Source organism: Stenella coeruleoalba (assembly GCF_951394435.1).
Source record: "Stenella coeruleoalba genome assembly, chromosome: 1".
NCBI classification, from domain to species: Eukaryota; Metazoa; Chordata; class Mammalia; order Artiodactyla; family Delphinidae; genus Stenella; species Stenella coeruleoalba.
The window spans coordinates 118,994,476-119,013,055 of NC_137169.1; the positions used below are offsets into that span (position 1 = coordinate 118,994,476).

At 39.6% G+C, this 18,580-nt stretch overlaps 1 long non-coding RNA gene across 1 annotated transcript in view; it reads right to left on the reverse strand.

Annotated features, from left to right (window-relative positions):
- Positions 1–218: 218 nt before the first annotated feature.
- Positions 219–18,580, reverse strand: part of LOC307177557 — a 202,683-nt gene continuing 184,321 nt past the window's right edge. Inside the window, exon 4 of the long non-coding RNA XR_013825064.1 lies at positions 219–1,547. This is a non-coding gene — a long non-coding RNA (uncharacterized lncRNA). The remainder of the gene's footprint in view (positions 1,548–18,580) is intronic.

An 18,580-nucleotide genomic window follows, 5' to 3' on the forward strand; every position in this document is an offset into this window, starting at 1 on the left:
CCCTTATTTTATTATTTTCATCCTGGTGAAAGCCAAAGCTTTTATTAAAATGTGTAAGGATGAAAGGAAGTAATAAGTATCATCCTTATTACTATGATAAGTAAGACCAGTACAGCGATGTATTAGTTTGGATAAGTAATACCAGCTACTGTAACAAAGAAACCCACTCTCAGTAGTTCAACAAAGTAAGGATTCACTACTTTCTATAGTTACGGTACAATGTAGACTTATGCAGGAGAGACATTTCACTTAGAGATGCAGACTGATGTGTTCTCTGCCATCCCATAAGACCACAGAAGGTCTACAATTGATGAAGGAAGAGACCACAGGGAATATCACACTGACGATCTGGCTGGGGTACCCACCAGAGTCACAGAGCCCTAGTAGACTGTGATCTTCTTCAGCAAGCCATAATAAGAGAGAAACACACGATAACAACATTGCACAGATGTTCAAAACACCCATCTTTCAGCCACAGATGCAGACCCCTTCAGCTAAGTAAAAGCTCCCACCCTCAGGGCCCCAGGACTTTGTGGAATGCTCCTCTCAGAGAGAGCAACCTGCAGCAGATGGAAGCAGTAAGGGAGAGATGGTTTAGGGGAAAGAGGTCAGGCAGTACTGACAGAGAAAACAAATACCCAAGGCTTCAAATAACAAGGTTGCATAATATAATGAAAGATCAGATCAAAGTTTGAGTTCTTGCTCTGAGAGCTTCTTGCTATATGAATTTGGGCATCTATCTTAGAGGATTACTGTAAAGTTTAATGAGTTAATGTATAGAAAAGTTTGAATGTAGTGCTCAACATATAGCAAGCGCTTGGTAAATGTCAGCTAATCGTAATGGTTGCCACCATGGTAGAAGAAGTAGTGACAGTCGTGGTGGTAGTGATATGGGTTGGGTTGGAATTATATTGATTTATGAGATTGATTCCATGTGAGAACTATTGTGGTAGAAATATGCACCAGCACCAATTGGCCAGAAAGAGACGCTTGGTTAAGAAAAGTGATTGTCTTGAGCTTTTAGGCTACAGTAAGGAACAAATACACATTCACCTTTTAAGTTTTCTGAGGACTTATGACTGAGGGTGGGAATCAAGGAAGGTATATTTTAGGGCCTGATGCTTCATCCCTCCTGCAATACAGCCAGCAGAAAAAACAATCAGGAGGACAATCCCACTCAAGGAATATATTAGAAACACAGCACTGAGCTGTTTGGAAGCATGCAAGAAAAGAAGAATTAAAAATAATAATTTGGGAGAGAGGAGGAAAGTCTCATATTTGATTCCATTACTCATCTCCTTCCAGTTCTCCCATTTTCTAGCTCAGATTCATCGAGCTTACATGGATCATGCCTTTCATTTACCTGTAACATTTCCCACAACTCCACAGTTTATAGGGCCATGGATTAGTCGCCATTCTTTTCAAGCACCCTGAATACCATCTTTCTTGCCTTATGCTTCAAGAATTTCTTTCGAGTAAATCAGGGTCAGACCATCTGATCTGCTCAAGCCAAGCCCAGGGTCCATCTTTACAAAACAGCGTTGTTCCTAACAAGAAAAAGAAACAAGCGAAGTGATATAACTTTTTATATCTGTTTATATAGACATAAATAAAACATGTCCTTCCTCAAGATAAAGTAATCCCTGCTTAGCTATCCTTTTTCATTCTGCATTTGAGGTGTTTTCAAAGCCTCCTTTAATGTTGTGCTCTCTTTGAGCCAATCACTCCAAGCCTTGGAGCACCTCTGCCAGTTCTAAGCACTCAGCTTCCCTTGGCCTTTCTGCCATTTACTTTTATCTCTTTCTCTGAAGAGCTGCTCCCTAATTACTGTTTTAACTTTTGGTGAGATTTTATTTCTTTCCTTCCCTTTCATCCTATGAAGTAGGCAGATTTTAGTTTTGTGACCCATATACTCAATTGTTTCTACATCCTCTCACCTTGTCTTTCTTCTTGTAATGTCCCAAGAAGCTAGAAAGGAATGGAGAAATACTGATGCCTCGAGAGTTCATAGAATTTGTAATGGAGAAAGTTACAACTGTTACAACCTAAATATTTGTTCAAATTCCGTACAGAAGTCTTCACTGACCATACAAGCATTGCTCTTTATCTTGTCAATTAAATAAAATTAGACTGTGTCGACATTTTTTAAAACTGTAAAAGAAATAATCATCTGGATTTCTGTTTTCCTGTCAAACTGAAGAGCTCAAAGCACTTTGTAAAAAATTATATTAAAGCACAGTTTTCAGCTTGTAGGCAAACATTTTAATGCAATGATAGCCACATTTAAGAATATGAAGCTACAGTCAAGTGAAATGACAATTATATACACTCATTAAAAAGTGTACCATTAAATGAAAAATGTGAGTAACTGGCTTACATTTTGGTTGAATAATAAACCAAATTAACAAGGGATCAAGCTAAGTGGAACTAAAGTGAGAGGAGTTGTTATTTAAAGGCTGCCTGGCATTCCTAGACAATGTAAGACAGAAAATCACCTCAAAGCAAATCGTATTGTCCTGTGTCATGTATGAATTTCCCCCTTCATTATGCAGATGTAAGTTAATTTTGCGATCACTGCTGTGCTGAATGGTGAAAAGGAACCATTTGTACCTTGAAAAACACTGCCTTTGGATCAGAGTCCCTCTCTGGGAAGAAGGTGATTATGTTTTATGTAGGGATTAGGGAGCCAAGTGGAAGGGAAAAACTAGAGATCCTGGCCACTTTCATTCTGAATGTCAATATTATTAGACGTTTTCTGATGAATTGAGATAGTTTTGCCCAAGATGCTTTGGAGTTTGAGCAGATTAGGGTGACCAAGTTAAGTCTAGCGTGGCAGAGAGGGAGCAGGGGAGGATCTGGCACGTGATCCAGGCCCAGCACTATGGTGCAGGCTGTTGTGAAAGGAGGACTGTTCTGGCACGTGTGGCTTTTGCCCAAGCCAGCTTCTAAGCCAGCCACCCTGACATGGAGAACAATGCTTTGAGAACAATGTCTTAGTATGAGCCTATAACCTAAGGAGTACCTTAGCCAAGAGGCTGGACTCATATCTCCCTCTCTTGAAGATGCCATGTTGTCTGCAGGAGTAATCATCATAGCAGCTGGCCTCACGTTCAATTATGAGGCGCTAGTTTCAAAAGTTACTCTGTGGCAGCAGCAAAGGCAATGGAAGTTAAAACTGGGGGATCTGGGGATAAGATCAGATTTGCCAATTCCTGTCACTGACCTCGTCACTGAAATAGGGGAAGCTACACACTTGATGACAGGACATCCAAAAGGACTCACCCTGTGCATTATAAACACCATCTTCACTGATTACATCTCAACCCCTCTGGCCACGTCCGTTACAAAAAAGGCACTGAATGTGCCCTCTCTGAATCAGTGCCAGGAGAGTTTCCTGAATCACCTACAAAACACTGCCATGCTGATGGAGACTATGCAGATCCTGTCCATGTTTGAAATCTAGTCCCCGAGTTCCCACATCTGATCTGTGGTGGGTTGATAAAAATCTGCAATGAAATTTTCACCTGTTTGCCTGAGAGGGAAAAAAGACAATATAGTAATTTTTCAGACAGATTATATTATACCAGATAGTTTATATCTTTCCTGATAATTTTGATGTTAAAATAGTGTTTGTTTTATGCAAAGATGGTGAAAGAATCAGACAATTTTGTTTATAATGGCATTATTTTGCAAATAAGAAATTATCAACTACTGTTGACTGCTGCTAGTTCCCTCCCTTTCTCTCTCCCCTAACTTGTTAGATGTAAAAAAATGGAAACAATGATGTAGCACACATGCCTAAAGGGTGTTTCAATTTTTGCTCCTCATGCCCCAAATGAATCCTTTTTCCCCCAAATTTATTATCTTTCCTGAGATATGTGGGAGGTCCCAAGAAACTGAATCAGCAAAGCCAATCCAATTAACAGAACATTACCTAAGTTTTTATTATGGATGATGTGTCCTTGTTATTGTAAAATTGCCCCCATGTTACTAACCTTATGAAACTACTTAGTGAAAGACAGAAGAAATAGTTTCATACTAGAAAATAGAGCTAGCAGGAGATTCGTTCAAGATGGTGCAGTAAAAGGATGTGCGCTCACTCCCTCTTGTGAGAGCACCAGAATCACAACTAACTGCTGAACAATCATCAATAGGAAGACACTGGAACTCACCAAAAAAGATACCCCACATCCAAAGAAAGAGAAGCCACAGTGAAATGGTAGGAGGGGCATAAGCACAATAAAATCAAATCCCATAACTGCTGGGTGGGTGACTCACAAAGGGGAGAACAATTATACCACAGAAGTCCACTGACTGGAGTGAAGGTTCTGAGCCCCACGTCAGGCTTCCCAACCTGGGGGTCCACCAACTGGAGGAGGAATTCCTAGAGAATCAGACTTTGAAGGCTAGCGGGATTTCATTGCAGGAATTCAACAGGACTGGGGGAAACAGAAACTCCACTCTTGGAGGGCACACACAAAGAAGTGTGTGCATCAGGACCCAGGGGAAGGAGCAGTGACCCCATAGGAGACTGAACCAGACCTACCTGCTACTGTTGGAGGGTATCCTGCAGAGGCAGTGGGTGGCTGTGGTTCACCATGAGGACAAGGACACTGGCAGCAGAAGTTCCCGGAAGTACTTCTTGGCGTGAGCCCTCCCAAGTCCACCATTAGCCCCAACAAAGAGCCGGGTACACTCTAGTGTTGGGTCACCTCAGGACAAACAGCCAACAGGGAGGGAACCCAGCCCCAGCCATCAGCAGAAAAGCAGATTAAAGTTTTACTGAGCTCTGCCTATTAGGGCAACACCCAGTTCTATCCACCACCAGTCCCTCCCATCAGGAAACTTACACAATCCTCTAGATGGCCTCATCCACCAGAGGGCAGACAGCAGAAGCAAGAAGAACTACAATCCTGCAGCCTGTAGAACAAAAACCACATTCACAGAAAGACAGACAAGAGGAAAAGGCAGAGGGCTATGTACCAGATGAAGGAACAAGATAAAATGCCACAAAAACAACTAAATGAAGTGGAGATAGGAAATCTTCCAGAAAAAGAATTCAGAATAATGATAATGAAGATGACCCAGGACCTCGGGGGGGGGGGGGGGGGGGGGGGAGAATGGAGGCAAAGATCGAGAAGATGCAAGAAATGTTTAACAAAGACCTAGAAGAATTAAAGAACAAACAAACATAGATGAACAATACAATAACTGAAATGAAAATGCACTGGAAGGAATCAATAGCAGAATAATTGAGACAGAAGAAAGGATAAGTGACCGGGAAGACAGAATGGTGGAATTCACCTCCGCAGAACAGAATAAAGAAAAAAGAATGAAAAGAAATGAAGACAGCCTAAGAGACATCTGGGACAAAATTAAATGCAAAAACATTCACATTATAGGGGTCCCAGAAGGAGAAGAGAGAGAGAAAGGACCCAAGAAAATATTTGAAGAGATTATAGACGAGAACTTCCCTAACATGGGAAAGGAAATACCACCCAAGTCCAGGAAGCTCAGAGAGTCCCAGGCAGGATAAACCCAAGGAGAAACATGCCAAGACACATAGTAATCAAACTGACAAAAATTAAAGACAAAGAAAAAGTATTGAAAGCAACAAGGAAAAAATGACAAATAATATACAAGGGGACTCCCATAAGGTTAACAGCTGATTTCTCAGCAGAATCTCTACAAGCCAGAAGGGAGTGGCCTGATATATGCAAAATGATGACAGAAGAACCTACAATCATGATTACTCTACCCAGCAAGGATCTCACTGAGATTCGATGGAGAAATCAAAAGCTTTACAGACAAGCAAAAGCTAAGAGAATTCAGCACCACCAAACCAGCTCTACAACAAATGCAAAAGGAACTTTCTAAGTGGGAAACACAAGAGAAGAAAAGGACCTACAAAACCAAACCCAAAACAATTAAGAAAATGGTCATAGGAACATACATACCGATAATTACCTTAAACATGAATGGATTCAATGCTCCAACCAAAAGACACAGGCTCGCTGAAAGGATACAAAAACAAGACCCATCTATATGCTGTCTACAAGAGACCCACTTCAGACCTAGGGACACATACAGACTGAAAGTGAGGGGATGGAAAAAGGTATTCAATGCAAATGGAAATCAAAAGAAAGCTGGAGTAGCAAAACTCATATCAGATAGAATAGACTTTAAAATAAAGAATGTTACAAGAGACAAGAAAGGACACTACATAATGATCAAGGGATCAATCCAAGAAGAAGATATAACAATTATAAATATATATTCACGCAACATAGGAGCACCTCAATACATAAGGCAACTGCTAACAGCTCTAAAAGAGGAAATCAACAGTAACACAATAATAGTGGGGGATTTTAACACCTCACTTACACCAATGGACAGATCATCCCAACAGAAAATTAATAAGGAAACACAAGCTTTAGATGACACAATAGACCAGATTTATTTAATTCATATTTATAGGACATTCCATCCAAAAACAGCAGATTACACTTTCTCCTCAAGTGCACACGGAAGATCTATCTATTCTCCAGGATAGATCACATCTTGGGTCACAAATCAAGTCTCAGTAAATTTAAGATAATTGAAATTATCAAGCATCTTGTCTGCCCAAAAAGCTATGAGATTAGAAATCAGTTACAGAGCAAAAACCATAAAAAACACAAACACATGGAGGCTGAACAATACGTTACTGAATAACCAAGAGATCACTGAAGAAATCAAAGAGGAAATCAAAAAATACCTAGAGAACAAATTACAACAAAAACACTATGATCCAAAACCTATGGGATGCAGCAAAAGCAGTTCTAAGGGGGAAGCTTATAGCAAAACAAGCCTACTTCAAGAAACAAGAAAAATCTCAAATAAACAATCTAACCTTACACCTAAAGAAATTAGAGATAGAAGAACAAACAAAACCCAAAGTTAGTAGGAGGAAAGAAATCATAAAGATCAGAGCAGAAATAAATGAAATAGAAACAAAGAAAACAATAGCAAAGATCAATAAAACTAAAAGCTGGTTTTTTGAGAAGATAAACAAAATTGATAAACCATTAGCCAGACTCATCAAGAAAAAGAGGGAGACAACTCAATTCAATAAAATTAAAAATGAAAAAGGAGAAGGTACAACAGACACTGCAGAAATACAAAGTATCCTAAGAGACTAGTACAAACAACTCTATGCCAAAAAATGGACAACCTGGAAGAAATGAACACATCCTTAGAAAGGTATAACCTTGCAAGACTGAACCAGGAAGAAATAGAAAATATGAACAGACCAATCACAAATAATGAAATTGAAACTGTGATTACAAATGTTCCAACATGCAAAAGTCCAGGACCAGATGGCTTCACAGGTGAATTCTATCAAATATTTAGAGAAGAGCTAACCCCCATCCTTCTCAAACTCTTCCAAAAAATTGCAGAGGAAGGAATACTCCCAAACTCATTCTGTGAGGCCACCATCACCCTGATACCAAAACCAGACAAAGATACTACCAAAAAAGAAAATTACAGACCAATATCACTCATGAATATAGATGCAGAAATCCTCAACAAAATACTAGCAAATGGAATCCAACAACACATTAAAAAGATCATACACCATGACCAAGTGGGATTTATCCCAGGGGTGCAAGGATTCTTCAATATATGCAAGTCAATCAATGTGATACATCATATTAACAAACTGAAGAAGAAAAATCATAGGATCATCTCAATAGAGGCAGAAAAACTTTTAACAAAATTCAACACCCATTTATGATAAAAACTCTCCAGAAAGTGGGCATAGAGGGAACTTACCTTAACATGATAAAGGCCATATATGACAAACCCACAGCAAACATCATTCTCAATGGTGAAAAACTGAAAGCATTTCCTCTAAGATCAGGAACAAGACAAGGATGTCCACTCTCACCACTATTATTCAACATAGTTTTGGAAGTCCTAGCCACAGCAATCAGAGAAGAAAAAGAAATAAAAGGCATACAAATTGGAAAAGAAGAAGTAAAACTGTCACTGCTTGCAGATGACATGATACTATACATAGAGAATCCTAAAGATGCCACCAGAAAACTACTAGAGCTAATCAATGAATCTGGTAAAGTTGCAGGATACAAAATTAATTCACAGAAATGTGTTGCATTCCTACACACTAAGGATGAAAAATCTGAAAAAGAAATTAAGGAAACCCTCTCATTTACCACTGCCACAAAAAGAATAAAATACCTAGGAATAAACCTACCCAGGGAGACAAAAGACCTGTATACAGAAAACTATAAGACAGTGATAAAAGAAATTAAGGATGATACAAACAGATGGAGAGATATACCATGTTCTTGGATTGAAAGAATTAATACTGTGAAAATGACTATGCTACCCAAAGCAATCTACAGATTCAATGCAATCCCTATCAAATTACCAATGGAATCTTTTACAGAACTAGAACAAAAAATCTTAAAATTTGTATGGAGACACAAAAGACCCTGAATAGCCAAAGCAGCCTTGAGGGAAAAAAATGGAGCTGGAGGAATCAGACTCCCTGACTTCAGACTATACTACAAAGCTACAGTAATCAAGACAACATGGTACCTGCACCAAAACGGAAATATACATCGATGGAACAGGATAGAAAGCGCAGAGATAAACCTATGGTCAACTAATCTATGACAAAGGAGGCAAGGATATAAATGGAGAAAAGAAAGTCTCTTCAATAACGGTGTTAGGAAAACTGGACAGCTACATGTAAAATAATGAAATTAGAACACTCCCTAACACCATACACAAAAATAAACTCAAAATGAATTAGAGTCCTAAATATAAGACCGGGCACTATAAAACTCTTAGAGGAAAACATAGGAAGAACACTCTGACATAAATCACAGCGAGATCTTTTTTGATCCACCTCCTAGAGTAATGGAAATAAAAACAAAAATAAGCAAATGGGACCTAATGAAACTTAAAAGCTTTTGCACAGCAAAGGAAATGACAAACAAGATGAAAAGACAACCCTTAGAATGGGAGAAGATATTTGCAAACGAATCAATGGACAAGGGATTAATCTCCAAAATATATAAACAGCTCATGCAGCTCAATATTAAAAAAAACAAACAACCCAATCCAAAAATGGGCAGAAGACCTAAATAGACATTTCTACAAAGAAGACATACAGATGGCCAAGAAGCACATGAAAAGATGCTCAACATCACTAAATTTTAGAGAAATGCAAATTAAAACTACAATGAGGTATCACCTCACACCAGTTAGAATGGGCATCATCAGAACATCTACAAACAGCAAATGCTAGAGAGGGTGTGGAGAAAAGGGAACCCTCATGCACTGTTGGTGGGAATGTAAATTGATACAGCCACTATGGAGAACAGTATGGATGTTCCTTAAAAGAACTAAAAATAGAATTACCATATGATCCAGCAATCCCACTACTTTGCATATACCCAGAGAAAACCATAATTCAAAAAGACACATGCACCCCAATGTTCATTTCAGCTCTATTTACAATAGCCAGGTCAGGGAAGCAACCTAAATGCCCATCAACAGATGAATGGATAAAGGAAATGTGGTACATATATACAATGGAATATTATTGAGCCATAAAAAGGAACAAAATTGGGTCATTTGTAGAGACGTGGATGGATCTAGAGACTGTCATACAGAGTGCAGTAAGTCAGAAAGAGAAAAACAAATATCGTATATTACCACATATATGTGGAACCTAGAAAAATGGTGCAGATGTACCAGTTTGCAGGGCAGAAATTGAGACACAGATGTAGAGATCAAACGTATGGACACCAACGGAGGAAAGTGGAGGGGTGGTGGTGGTTGTGTGATGAATTGGGATATTGGAATTGATATATATACACCAATATGTATAAAAGGGATAACTAATAAGAACCTGCTTTATAAAAAACTAGATAAAATCCTAAAAAAGTTAATAGAGCTGGCAGGGCCTGGTGTTTAGCTGGTGTATAGGACACCTCTATTATAGGACACTATGCCAAATTATAATTGTATGTTTACATAACTATTTTACCTACAAACTATAAGCTTATTGAACATCCCGTTTTCCCCTGATTTGCTTTTCTGTTTCTATCACTTAACAAAATGCTTTTCACACAGTAGGTCAATAAATATTTGCTGACTAGGTCAATAAGTATTGGTTTTCTGTTAGATAATAAAATGTTTCAAACAATTGATACATTGAAAGGAAAAGAAAAGAAAAATAATGAGAAAATATTTATAATAAATGTGATTATTTACTTGACCTTTTTTTTTCTTTTCAGATCCAACTTAACCAAGAACCTATCTTTGAATATCTTAGCTTTAGTTATTACGATTGCTGAGATGTAAATATACAAATAGAGAGGCTTAGTTTCTATTGATAAGGGCTTGGAGAACTGTAGCCTATGGACCAGACCCAACCTGTCATCTGTTTTGTAAATAAAGTTTTATTGGAACACAGACACGCCCATAATTATGTATTATCTGTGGCTACTTTCACACTACAATGCCAGAATTGAGTAGTTGTTATAGATAACTATGGCCAGGCCTACAAAGTCAAATTTATTACCTGGTCCTCTGCAGAAAAAGTTTTCTGATCAAAAGTTGCTATAGATCATCACTTTCTAATATATTCTAAGATTAATTAAATGCCAAATTTGATTATATGTCCCATAACTAAAATGAATTTATTATTCTTGTGATTGTTCCCTTATCAAATTTTTAAAAGAACCACCCACTTGACTGGTCAATAAAATGTCACAACATGACATTCCCCATCCTAAAGCACTCATGCCCAAGCTTGTGCATCCTACTGGCAGGTGTATGCCACTTTTTCCAGGAGCCATCTCCTAAGCACATTCAAAGCTCACATTTTTATCTTTCTACTTCCCATAGAATTTGACCCAAGCTGAGGAGAACTACCTGCATTTGGAGAAAAGTAGGCCTTTCCATGATAAGTTTATAAGATTATTTGGTACCACTCTGAGCAATTAAGACATCAGAATCTATAATAGTGCCAATAATAATAGCTGCCATTTATTGAAGGTTTATTATGCCAATCACTATGCAACTTTCTTTCTCTTTGCTTCATGTCATTTTGTTCTCTTATCCATTCTATATGAAACACATCTTCCTGGTTCCCTTTTATTGTTAAGTAAACCTTAACCAGTGAGGATACTGAGACTTTAATAAATTTCCCAAAGTCATACAGTTAATAAAAGGTAGGATTGGAGTTTGAAACTAGGCAGATAGATTGCAAATCCTACATTCTTCACTGCTCTAGCATAATACTTCAATTCTACTACATTATGGTGTGGTAATTTACTTTAACTCCCTGTTAATTTTTTTTTTCCACCAAGTCTTTCAATATGCCTCAGGTTTTGTGCTAACACTTTTTCATCTTTTCTCAGCACGGTCTTGCTGAAGCATACCTGCCTTCTGCAAATGAATTTGTGAGGAATTTGGGAGCAAATACGGTTTTCTCAATCCCCAGGGAATGACCTCTCATACCCAAACTCCACAGTGGGCCTGTGAGCTGGAAACCAGGTTAACAGCTTAAACCTGTTAAGTTGTGGAAGCCCTTGTATGACACAAGCATCAACCAGGACATGCTTCAGTTGAGCTTGCCCCAAACTTCCCAGATTAAATGTTATCTCAGGAGATTACCTTTGAAATCACATTTGGCACCTTTCTCCCTATTGTTCCCACTAAGGACCCCGAAGCACAAATTATCATCCTATGCTTTGGTGTCTTGCTGAGGGAATCAGGGCTTTTTAAAAACCTTAAGCTTGTTCACAGGAGATATAGAGTGGCTCCAGATCTTCTATATGTTGGACCTGTGTCTCGTGGCTTAGGGCACCTACATATCCTAAATAACTGGACTTGCCTCTATCTCAGTCAGCGCAGGCTGCGATAACAAATATCCATAGACTACGTGGCTTAAGCAACAGACATTTATTTCTCACAGTTCTGAAAGCTAGGAAGTCCAAGATCAAGGTGCTGGCAGATTTAGTTTCTGGTGAAACTCTTTCTGGCTTATAGATAGCCACCTTCTCTCTACATCCTAACATGGTGGAGAGAGACAGAGCTCTGGTCTCTCTTCCTTTTCTTGTAAGTACACTAATCCCACGATGGGGGCCTCATCCTCATGACTTCATTTAAACCTAATTATCTCTCAAACGCCCCATGTCCAAATACCATCATATTTGCATTTAGGGCTTCAACATATGGATTTTGGGGAACACCAACATTCAGTCCATTCAGTTTTCACTAACACTTCCCAGGTTGCAGCGCCCTTTGGTAAGGTCTTATGTGAATTATATAAATGACATCATGCTTTCTCAAAAAGTCATTCTGGTCATTATGGACAACTGACTAAGGTAATGCCTGACTTTCTCTGCCAGAATCCTCTATAATTCTAGAGATAACTATACAGTATCTCCAGGCCATCTTTCAGTCAGAGTGTAAGGAGACTGTATCATATTTGACTGGGAGCCACAGTTGATTTCCCAGTTTTAGGAAGTACATTCCTCTGTTTATATAGAGTCTGGTGACAGTACAGTGTCCTCATACCAACAAGCAGATCAAGATAATAATTAGACCCTAGAACAATACCCATCAGGTTACATGTACTTGCTTCAATCAGTTCCTCCATGATTCTGCTATAACAACATAATATAATCTCTCCATCTAGAGTGTGACAGTCCCAATAATTTTATTGATTCTATCCTTGGAACTCTGCACTCAGACAGTAGTTACATGTTCCAGCCAAGACTTTTGCCACAAGTTACCATTAACAAACTGCCTGCCTAACCTCTATTTCCACCTGCTGACTCATGAGCTACCACGTGGGGAAAATGCTGTCTTGTGTGGATTATTGTACTAGTGTTATGGTGTTTGTATATTACCTTCATATTTCACCCTAGAATGTAGGCTTTGTAATTAATCTGGAAATACAGTTCACAACCTAGGACAGTGTTAGTTAGTAGACAGCTGCTGTCAGCAAAATTGGTCAAAGCATTAGTAAATCAATAAACTGTATCATGATAATAAAATTACTGAGACCTGAAGGTAAAATTTATAGAGACTCAAATCTAAACTTTAAGGGAAGGAATAATTTTCTCACAATTAAAACTATTGAAAAATGTAATCAGCTGTCCCATGAAGTAGGATTTCCATTGTACTAAGAGCAAGTAGATATTGTATGTCATAAAGCAAGTTTCAGCTTTGGGTGTGCAGGGCTCACTCTCTGGAGTGGGAGCCCCAGAAGGTGTCAAGCCCTAAGGATATTGGGATATCCTTCATGGGTATCCACTGAGGTTATCCATGGACGTGAATTAGTAAGAAAGAGTCCTATGTATATACCAGAGAGCTCACATGCTATGCTGAAGCAGGTAGAGAAGGAAAAAAATCACAAGATGAAAGAAAACCCAATGAGTAGGAGCCCAGGGAAGTAGTTGTATCAATGTTCCTAAGTTTGAAATGAGGCTGAAACTCACAGAACCCCAGGAGGTCAAAGTGACAAGTGGGACAGAAACTAGGCAGAGATACAGTGGGTTGTGAATGAAGAGTTGTAGGCTTGGTCAAGAATCGAATTTTGGAAGAGCTGGCGTTTGAGTGTTGTGGGTCTTCCCATATGATTTTGTACAGTTGATCCTCATTATTCATGGATTTCAAATATGTAAGTTCACCTATTCATTAAAATGCATCTGTAATCCCCAAACCGATATACATAGTGCTTTTGCAGTTATTCACAGATATCCTCAGAGTTGTGAGAAATCTGAGCTGCCCAATGTGCCCTTTCCTGACTGAGCTTGAACAAGGCTATGCTGTGCCTTCTTGTTTCAGCTCTCATAATGTAAGCAGGTGTCCTTTGGGGGTCTATTTAATGCCACATTCCCCCCATTTTTTGTGCTTTTTTGGATAATTTTACTGTTTAAATCGTCCCTCAAGCATAATACTAAGGTGCTGTCTAGTGTGCTGAGTGCAAGAAGGCAATGATGCACCTGACCAACAAAATGGAAGCGTCAGATCAGCTTCACTCAGGCATGGTTATATGTTGACGGCTGTGAGGTCAATGTTAGTGAGTCAACCACATGTATATGGTGTTTTTAAACAGAAATACAGGTTAGGAATGGATAAGTTAATGAAAATATTGTGAACAGAGGCTTGCAGGAAACTAACGCTGTATTTTCCACTAGGAATAATGGTTTAGTATTTGCTAATTAAATGTTTGTGGTGATTTTACAGAACATAACTACTACAAATAATAAGAATTGACTGTAGAACCCTGTATTGTAAACCATGAACAGTTTAGATGCCTTGAAACCTCAGGGTCCCAGTAAATGCAGAAAGAAATAAAAGCTGAAGTATGCAATTATGGTGAAGCAGGAAATTATTTTTATGCTGATCAGGTAGAATTTGAGTGCTGAAAATTGTCCCTCCTTCGCAGCTACTCCCGTCTGAAACAATATAAAAAATGCAGTGAGCCTATGACTGTTTCTCTGACCTGGCAGAATCCTCACTCTGTACAGTCTGCTGAAACCTCTGAAATCTGGGACACAAGTCTTGAGGATAAAGAAAAGCATGGTTGGAGGGCACAAGGGAGCATGTCCACTTATAGCATCTGTGGGAACCCTTCACATTGTTTATTAGCTGAAGTTAACGTTGCCTCAATCAAGACCAGATGTCATTCTCCCAAACTTGAGGTAGGCCTGGCTTAGTTCTCCTTCCCAGATAGAAAAACCTTCCATCTAAGATTCCACTTACTTATAACATATATTCATTATGTTCGAAGTGTTTTGTTATGAGAAAGGGCAGATACTGAGAAGAGCAAAGCTTAGTCTTCACCACTAAAATAGTGAAGCCCAACTATAATACCAGAGCATTAATAGAGGGGTTTTAATCATGCCCAGGATTTGTTTTAATCAGGTGTGGTAAGACACACAGACACAAAAATCATGGTCATAAAAAAGAACATTTTACTATACTCCTAGTCCCCTAGAAACAAGAGTCATGGCGGAACACGTTATTCAAGGCAACATTGGGAAGCACCAAGGCAAGATGAGCAGGCATAGAGAAAGGAACTGCTGGCAGGAGCCTTGATTGTGCTTCCCTAGGAAAGGAACCATGAGGCAAGGTAAGCAGGTGTAGGACTGGATAGTTTGAAAAATTCCAGTGGGTTCTGAGCTATAGAGGTGGTCCCTAGTTATTCAGTACCTGGCCTTGGGATGATTAAGGCAGGGGCATAGACTTTCGGAGAGGATATGGGGTTAGAATTGTTTGGTTTGCATATCAATGCCATGTTTGCAGGTAAGCCTTTACTGTCTCTAAGAATTAGATAACCCTGGAAGGGGCAGTCCCTCTCTGGGTCATCAGAGGTCAGAAGCCTCTGACGTCAGAGCATCAAGAAAACAGAAAATAAGAAAATAGAGCTAATACAGGTAGCGGTGTGCAAAATGTTGGCTGGGTCTAGAAACACCTGCTCTCCTGTGCATCCTTGGAATCTGGATTGTAGTGTGGAACTTTAAATCCTGTCCTGGGGCTGTGCATGGGATTCTCCCCTGCTGTTGGGGACCACTTCATTTCCCAGGAGAAATTTAGGCCACAGCAGGTCACATCCTTCAGAGAACAAAGGCAGACTGAGTTCCGAGAAGAGATTTAGTGGGATTTCAGGACACGCAAAGGACCAAGGAGGAGTCAAGAATCATAATCAAGAATAAATTGATGAGATTGTGACAACTCCAGTCCAGTTCCAAGAAGGCATTCGTACCCAAGAAGGCATCCACCTGAGAGAGTGGAAGACAGTCCACTCACCCCTGTCTCTGCAAGCCTGTGACACTCTCGCGTACCACTCAAACCAGCCAGTTAAGAAAGTAGAAGACATCTCAGTGTTCTTTGCAGCAACCACCCAGGCCTTTCTTATTTGCATTCCGTCTGCTCTTGCTCTGAACCTGCGTCTGTCATACTGTAGGCTCCTGGCTCTACATGATAACCTGGGTTCTGCCTTTGCCCTTGGTCCCTGGTGTCTGTACCTGACATTTGATTTCCACTTTCTCTAAAGGGCTTCAGCTTTGGCTGGCCCCCTGGCTCTTCACATTTTTCTCACAGTTCCCCTCCCTTCCTCACCATCTGTTTGGCTGCATCATATCTCTACAGCTCCACTCACCCTACATCATCCAATCACTGAGGAGATAAGTGGGCATGTCAGGGTGAGATCTCAAGACTTTCAAGTAGAGGCAGAGCCCAGGTATCCAGAGAAATCCATCCAATATGACTTGAGGAAGAGTAGGATCCAGCCCAGCCTGGGAGACAACATTGTCAGTGCCCAGCTGTCCACCTGGAATAGAGCAAAGGTCTTCTCAACCAGGAATGAGAGGTATCAAGTAGAAAAGCTCCAGGTGTTCTGCTAACCTAAACCAAAGATGGATAGATTGTCAGATGAGAGTCCTATAAAGGATGGACTCTAGCAGCTGTTTTTCAGAACTGCCATGGGAGAGCAACAGAGTAAGTTCATCCTCCTCCAAAGGCCCACAGATGGAACACTGCCAAACACAATGATAACAGTCGATATTTCTTGAATACTTGTTGTGTATTTCAAAATTTCAAAGGTTTTCAAAATTTTTTCAGATGAAAAGAGGGACAGATTAAAGAAGTTGTGATGTGTCCAGGCTGCCACATATATAGAGTGGCTAGGGCCCATTTGAGAGTGAAAGGGGGAGTTAGAATAATTTTTCTGGCACAGTAGACAACCTGGAATTGTCCAGGTCAAACCAGGAATATGACCACCCCTGTTTATAAAATAAGTACTGGAGCTGATTCAAACCCAGGCAATCTCTCCTGAACTCCCTTGCTCACGGAGGAAGGAATGTTAACATCATGCCCAGCTAGACCCATTGATCCTGGGACAGGGTGCCTGGCAGCCTTTAGAGGAGGTTAAGTGTTACTCTATGATGAGATCTGAACCAAGCAGAGACAGACAGTCTGAAAATAGTGAATGCTAATAGAGAGATTTCTTTAAGTTGCAATATACCAGTAACAGATGCCAAGATGCCTGATAAGATCATATTATTTATAATTAAAGGAGCTGAAAAAAAGCCAGAGATTGAGGAGTATTAGACAAAAGTCAGGCAGTTCAACTATTAGAGTGATTCCACATATAGTGAGAAGTTACAGAATTGTCATACCCTGGCATCCAATTAGATTTCTGCACAGCTGACATTTTTACCTCAAAACAGACAATTAAAATATATCTTGATAACATCTTTGTTGCTATATTGTGTTAAGAGCCAATTAATCCAAGCAATAAAAATAATGATAATGCCTTAGATTAATAAGACATATTTTTTTTTCCTTCAGAGTTCAAACGGATTACCTGGTAATTATAATTTCATGTATGTATATAGTCACGGAATCATCTATAGAAGGAAAGGGTAGGATATTAACTCTCTCTGATTCTTCACCTGCTCCCTCTATTTCATAGATGGGGGAACTTGGTTATAACAGTATAAATGGCTTCACCGTGATTCAGAAGAGAAGAGAAAGGGAAATCACATTATGAGCCTCTGCTGATGATACAACTTCATGTCATTAATCAATAATGAAGAAATCAGCCTCATACTGAAATTCAACAACAGCCAGGATCAGGGCGGAAGCATAATTTACTGGGAAGACCTAGACTGAGAATCAGGAAACTTTGGTCTGTAGCCCCAACTCCCTCACTGTTCTAAATCCCCCAATATCTACTTCTGCTTCTGTAAAATGCGGGAAATATCATCTGTCTCACTTTACAAGAGGGTGGGATTGTTACACGAAAGATGGGAAAATGTACTTTGCGCAACTCTAAGTGTTGCAAAAATGTAAACGGGCATTTTAAGAGTGTCTGTGTCACAGGAAGAGAAACAAAGTCAATTCGGGGCAACTTATTTGGACCAAAGAGTGGAAGAGTCGTAAATAGAAGGATGCATAAAGCCTTTTAGAACTCATTGTGCTCCATTCTCCCATCAACATTTTCGCAGTCCTTCAGAAAGACAGATTTCAAGCCAATTTCAAACCCCGCTGCCCTCTTCTCCATTGTTTGCATAACTTCTTTTTACACTTATCTTAATGCTGGTCCTCAGGACTGTCTGCGTGATTTCTAGTTTTTCCTCCCTTTGGAAGTGAACGAAATCTATGCAAAAGAGCCTAGGGGTACAAAGCAAGAAAACATTTATAGGGCACTGGCACACTTCAAGTCCTGAGCCAAATATCTTCGAATGCCCCTAGGATTTTTCCTTTTACTCATAAAGTAATGGGAATTGTTAAGTGTTTTGAGAATTGCAGTTTAGAAGACGCTGTACCTCCATCCACACAAAGGGCCCGAGGTCTCTTCCAGGAAGCAGCACTTGTGTTGAATAGATATTTGGTTTCATGATATCATGAAGTTTCTGATTGCAGAAGTGTTGCTCCTGTGTTCCTGTCATTATCGTTGTGCAAGAGTCAACAGGGATAGAGTTTTGTTAAGTCTGCGTGTGGAAACATGGAATTCTTATGCCAAGTCTCCACAATGATG